The following is a 6,000-nucleotide window of genomic DNA, read 5'->3' on the forward strand; positions in this document are numbered from 1 at the left end:
CTTGTATCCTTTTTATCTTTCTATTTCCCCTTCGCTCTATTTGACGTCGTTCAGACTGTTTGAAAGCAGAGGAGGAAAACACATACGACTAACCCATTCCTCGGTGTTACTTTGGAGCAAACTCTTTTTCATATTTTTATTTCACATTTCCTATCTTCGCTTCTTACAGGCAGCGACAGTTGCAACGTTTTCCCATTCGCAAACCTTTTGTTGCGACAGACAGTTTTGTTTTCGAAGAAAACCTCTCACAGAATCTATTTGAAATAATAATAGATGTACAAAAATATCTGCTCTTTTTCTGGCACTGTTGGTATTAATAATTATTTATTTTATGATGTATGATTAAAGTTAAAAAATGTCTCATAATAAACGCCATTCAGTTTTGCTCAAATCTTCATATAGATAATAACAATAATAAAAGTAAGTTGAATTGTCCTAAGACGAAAATATTTTTGTAAAATAGATAGATTGTTAATGCACATAGTTATAGGTGCTTCTAAAAACAATTTCTTCGCAGAAAATACTAAAAATAGCACTCCAAACCAAGTGATTAATATCTATTAAAAATAAGTACAGTGTTTTTATGTAAATCAATGTCCACAAATTTTAGTTCCATTTATCTAGATGAAAAAGATATACATAGTTCCATTTACTTCTATTTACTTAGCTAAAGATAAGTTCTAAGAGACTTGAGACTTTTTATTTGGTGTAAGACTTCATAAACTAACACACGAATAGATATATGCATGTATGTAAGTGTAAGTATATTGTATAAATATACATAAATAAATTTATAGTATACATTTTATAAATTTTAAAAAATTTGAAATTTGAAGTTGCGATTCTATGTTTCAAAATAGGTCGAAAATCAAAAATGACGAAATTGCATTTGAAATTTCGTTTCACTTTTATTACTTGTTGGAAGAAAATCTAAATTTCGTATGAAATGTGTCCGACATGACATTTTCTACTGCCGTCATATACTAATCGAATCAGACACTGCGAAGCTAGTAGAATAAGTCCAGAGTTAGGCACATTTTAAGCAATTTTTAGGCATTCTCTCAACAATTAATAATAATTGATAATTTCTCAAAAAATAACTCGGAAATGAAACCTGAAACGCAATTTCGTCTTATTTTAGCATGTAGAAGCACCCCTTAAAATTTTTAACATTCTCTATGGAGGGTGTCCCACAGCTGCTGATACAAATGGAAAATTGTTGATTCTATATAAAAAAGAAATAAATCGAAATAAAGAATCAAAAAATTTTGTGTCAACCTGTTCCATATATATTTCTAATTAAATTGTAAAAAAATGTCCTGTCATGTAAGGAAAACGGTTTGAAAATGTAGTCATATAATACGCTTTAATACTGCTGAAAATAATAACTACCGCGGATTCCCCCGTCAGATCATGCAAATGCCTTCTTTGTTTACGATGACCTCTATTGTTCTTCTTGTCTGATTTGTTTCTTTTGTCTACCTGAACATCTTGTGTCTCATACATACATGTATATGCATATACACTACGCTAAAAATGTAGACTATTCTGTGGCACCAGAATCCTATACGTGCTTAAAATACAATATACTGACTCTTCATAAATCTATGATACGAGCCTCGAACGTATTATTCATTGAAATGAATGCATACTTTAGGAATCGTTTCCATGTACAGAATGTATGTACTTGTACAATATTTAGAGTAAAAGCATTTACTCAGATTAAAATCATTCTTAACCGATAATTTTGTATCTACTTAGTTTCAAATGAAAAGCAATTCTGACATATTTCTTGTACGACAAGTAGAAGCTGTTAAAATCTAAACAGATTTTCAGTCACTTATGATAAAAAAAAAAAAAAACAAAATTGTTAAAAATGATAATGAATTCTCTAAAAAATACGTATAATATAGTCTACTTATGAAATATTGATTACTTTATGAGTTTTCAAAGTTATATTTATTTATGATTTTCAAGCTATGAGTACTTGTGAGTTATTTTTAAATACTTGCAGCAGGTAGTACATGTGAGTGCTGATTAAAACGCTGTTTTAAACAACAAAAACTACTAATGCTGCTAATTTTAATTATGTCTGTTGGTTAGCACAAGTAGATATGTATTTGTAAATAACTATATTATTGTTATATATTTCTATCGTACGATTAGCTTAAATTCTGTTTAAACTTAGTTTCATTTTAGTTTCATTGTATGTTGGATTGTAAATTTCTTTCAAGATTTAACCCTGAAACTAATTAACACAATAGTTTAGAAGTTTAAACACAGACAAAATAGTTTAGCCACCGATAGTATTAAATACCGACGTTAAATGAAACAGTCTATTCACTGCATCATCGAGATCCTAATTATACTTTCTTTATAAATACTTTTCTCATCTTTTGATTTATAAAAGCGATGTAATAAAACGCGCAAAAAGCAGCAAATGGCTTTTCCAGGAAAAGAAAAAAAAATTATCGATGAAACTAAATATTGAAGGGAAAGTAAAAATAGGTAGGAAAATAAATTTCACAGGATGACATTAAACAGATATGTCGATAAATATAGAAGAGAGATGTGGAACAAAAAATCTGAGCATAAAGCAACACAAAACGGACATCAGCAGAACATTCGAGTACTTAGATAATAGATGTTTGAGTTGTAAAAATTCTATTGTACACTCAAAGTCATCGAAATGTTTCCAATATCCCACCCTATATTTCAAATGATAAATCATGGTCTACACAGGATATTCAACAACAGATATCAAAAATTTTAAGAGGTAATTCTACATGCTAAAATAGAATGAAAATAAAGATAAACGAAATTACGTTTCAGTCTTCGTTTCCGAATTACGTGTCCATTGTTCAGAAAACGCCTAAGATACGCGTGGAATGTGTCTGACTTAAGTCTTACTCTACTGACTTCGCTGTCTGGCCTAGCTTATGGATAATGCATGCTAGCAGTACAATAAATCTCAAATCAGAAACATTTCACGTGAATTTTAGTTGTGTTTGAAATAACTAATAACTAGACTGCGGATTTTTATGCATTTAAGGAAATGTAAAATGCGTAAAAAGTTACAGAATGTTTATTATTTTCAAAAATAGGTATGAAATATGAAAAGTGGACTGCAAAGTGTAACATTTAAAAGATGAAACAAATCTTTATTTAGGTTCAATTTCTTTAGCTGCATTTATGAAAATATGATATTGCATAAAAATCGACGGTCTACTAATAACTCTGAAACAAAGTCCTAAATGAAATTTCGTCATTCTTGATTATCGTCTTATTTGAACATGTAGAATCACTCCTTAAAATATCTAACACTTGTTATCGAACTTCTTGTTATTCAGTACAATATGTATAGCACAGAAGTTGAATAGTATTTTTTAAACTTTTCTCTACCTTGTTATTTAGAGATATCTTTATTTAGAGAAGGTCATGCAATTTTTTACTCAACTCAATTTTATGCCTATATAAAAATATTACTAATGAAAAACAAGCAGTATAATAAATAAAATTAAAGCAGTATAATAAATAAAATGACTGCTTTATCAAGAGAGTTTCAGAAATCATGTGATCTCTTGGGATGTATATGTATACACTTAAAGTAACCTAACGTAGCCTCCGTAACTCGATCCTGGAATGTCAAATATTTTCGTTACTTCTCACAATAGGCAAACACTTCAAGAGAGGAAACGTACGATTTGAAGGGTCATGATATATCGTATACCATCTTCTTAAGGTCACAGCATTGTATGTTCTTTTTTCTTAAGTACAATAAGTGTGAGGAATTCAAAATGTAAAGCACGTATCAAATTCTCCAAGCATACGTACATAGGAACGTACATATACAATATGCACACACCCTTTTCCAACTTATTTTCATATCTGATAAGCTAACCTTTTGCAAAATATTGTTTATTTATCATTACTATTATTACGTTCGTTAAACCAACTCCATTTCTCTAAAAATTTAATAACGAGAAAAATTGACTCGTAACACATTCCTACATTTTTATTGAAAAACTTTTTAATGGAATCACTGAAGTTTCGCGAGATGAAGAGAAATAGGGGGATACCCTTAGAGAGCATATACGTAAAATATAAATGCACTTCATAAGATGTAGGTGAAACCTGAAACGTCATGAAACCAGCAGCCACGTAAACAAAACAGGACGACAAAAGGAGAACTATGGAAATTAAATTGAAACGAGGAAAAAAGAACAGAATAAATGTATCTATTATGCAAATGCAATATTGCACCGTTGAGAAATGTTTAACGTATTCGGTATGCGGAGATAACAGACGATTCTTCCTTTCAATCCCACATCCATTGTGGTTTTCCACGAAAAAAGAATGAAACCAATAAAATCGAGAAATAAAACAGATAATGTGAAAGAAAACAACTACACTAGATACATAAAACCGATAGACTCTTTTAACGTTTTCTTTATTCGGGAAAAAAGTTGTTGTAAAATTTCAAAATGATTGTATCGAAATATAGATATTTATAATTCCAATTGACTTATTCTATGGAATGTTTCTAATCGAATGACGATTACAGCGATTACGAAATAAAGATTATAGTAATTTTTGACTTTTCTTTAATACTTATTTATACAAAGTTTTTAGATATTTGAAGAAACTTTTTTTTAACCATTATGCGTTTATTTTTCTATCGTAAAACGTAAATAATGACGAATTCAGAGCTCTGCATAAAACTTAAAATAAATAAGTAATGAATTGGAAAACAAGGCTAAACAATATTTTCAGATTATCACCACGTAAACGACTATCGTTCTTTATCATTCTTTTGTTTTATATAATATACTTTTTATAATATTTTTAATGAATCAGTCTTATACCTTCAAATAAAAAAAGAGATTATGCAATATAATTTATTAAATAAAAAATGTCTTCCTGTTAAAAATAATAGCGACCTTTAAACGAAAGAGAGTCAGAAAAATATTTTCTGATATAATATCTTATTAATAAAAAGAATGACGAAGAAAAGTCTACCTACAGTCCCTTTTTCCACCTGATAATTATTCTATTTAAGTTCACGTATAATTACTTTATGCAACCTTCTTAATATACACAGCATTTCAATAATCATCATTACAAAGTTAAGTATTTATAATCAGGCTATATAGTAACATACCTTGAACTAATGAGCAAGCTCCCTTTGTAATTAAAATCGGTAACGTTATTCAATATGAATGAAGGCAAATTAAAAAATTAACGAATAATAATTACAAAAATAGAAACTGATTTAAGAAAATATGATTAAAAACTTTTCACAAACATTGAAAAATCAACGAAAACCTAATATTTTATAAACATAGCCATAACAAATTTCATTCATATTTACGAATATATATTACATTTCCTCCAATAGTTCAGTCGCGGTTTACACACTATTAGATAATCGCTTAATCACAAGAGGGAAGCGCAGCAATTTACGCAAACGACTATCGTGCCCAAATAATAAGCTTGCGATAAGACGACGGAAACAAAGAGGAGGATGGGTATAAAACGAGATATATTCTCGAGGAAAGGTCGGAAGCGCCACCTCTCTATCGATAAACGGCGATAATTAGTTTCTTTTTTTTTTAATTCCCAGTAGCGAGAAACAATCACCGCGTCGGTAATGTTTCCAATTATCTTCACCCTATCGATCGGTAAGGACGAGTCAAAATGGCGGTGGGAGGGGTATTTATCGAGCGGAGACTGTCAAAACCGAGCGATCCTGAATTTCTCTAAATAACCGCCGCTCGGTGTATCTTACTTTGTTGCAAGAAATGTGAGAAGACAATCGCCACGAAAGGAGCGAGAAATTTAAAGGAAACAAAAACGGTCATATAAAACGCGAGAAGTTCACGTGAGGAAAATGTAAAATGAATGGAACGTGAAAAAGTGGATAGTATCGCTCACCGGTCTGTTGCCTCAACTGAAACGAGAAGCACCAACCCTCGCCACGGGCGCCGCACCACTACTGAC

The 6,000-nt window shown here is 30.5% G+C and overlaps 1 protein-coding gene across 1 annotated transcript in view; it reads right to left on the reverse strand.

Moving 5' to 3' along the window:
* Positions 1-6,000, reverse strand: part of LOC143180213 (protein qui-1) — a 37,159-nt gene extending 31,159 nt beyond the window's left edge. Inside the window, exon 1 of the mRNA XM_076379777.1 lies at positions 5,935-6,000. The gene's annotated coding sequence lies outside the window, so the exon portion shown is untranslated. The remainder of the gene's footprint in view (positions 1-5,934) is intronic.

Source organism: Calliopsis andreniformis, chromosome 6 (genome assembly GCF_051401765.1).
Source record: "Calliopsis andreniformis isolate RMS-2024a chromosome 6, iyCalAndr_principal, whole genome shotgun sequence".
NCBI classification, from domain to species: Eukaryota; Metazoa; Arthropoda; class Insecta; order Hymenoptera; family Andrenidae; genus Calliopsis; species Calliopsis andreniformis.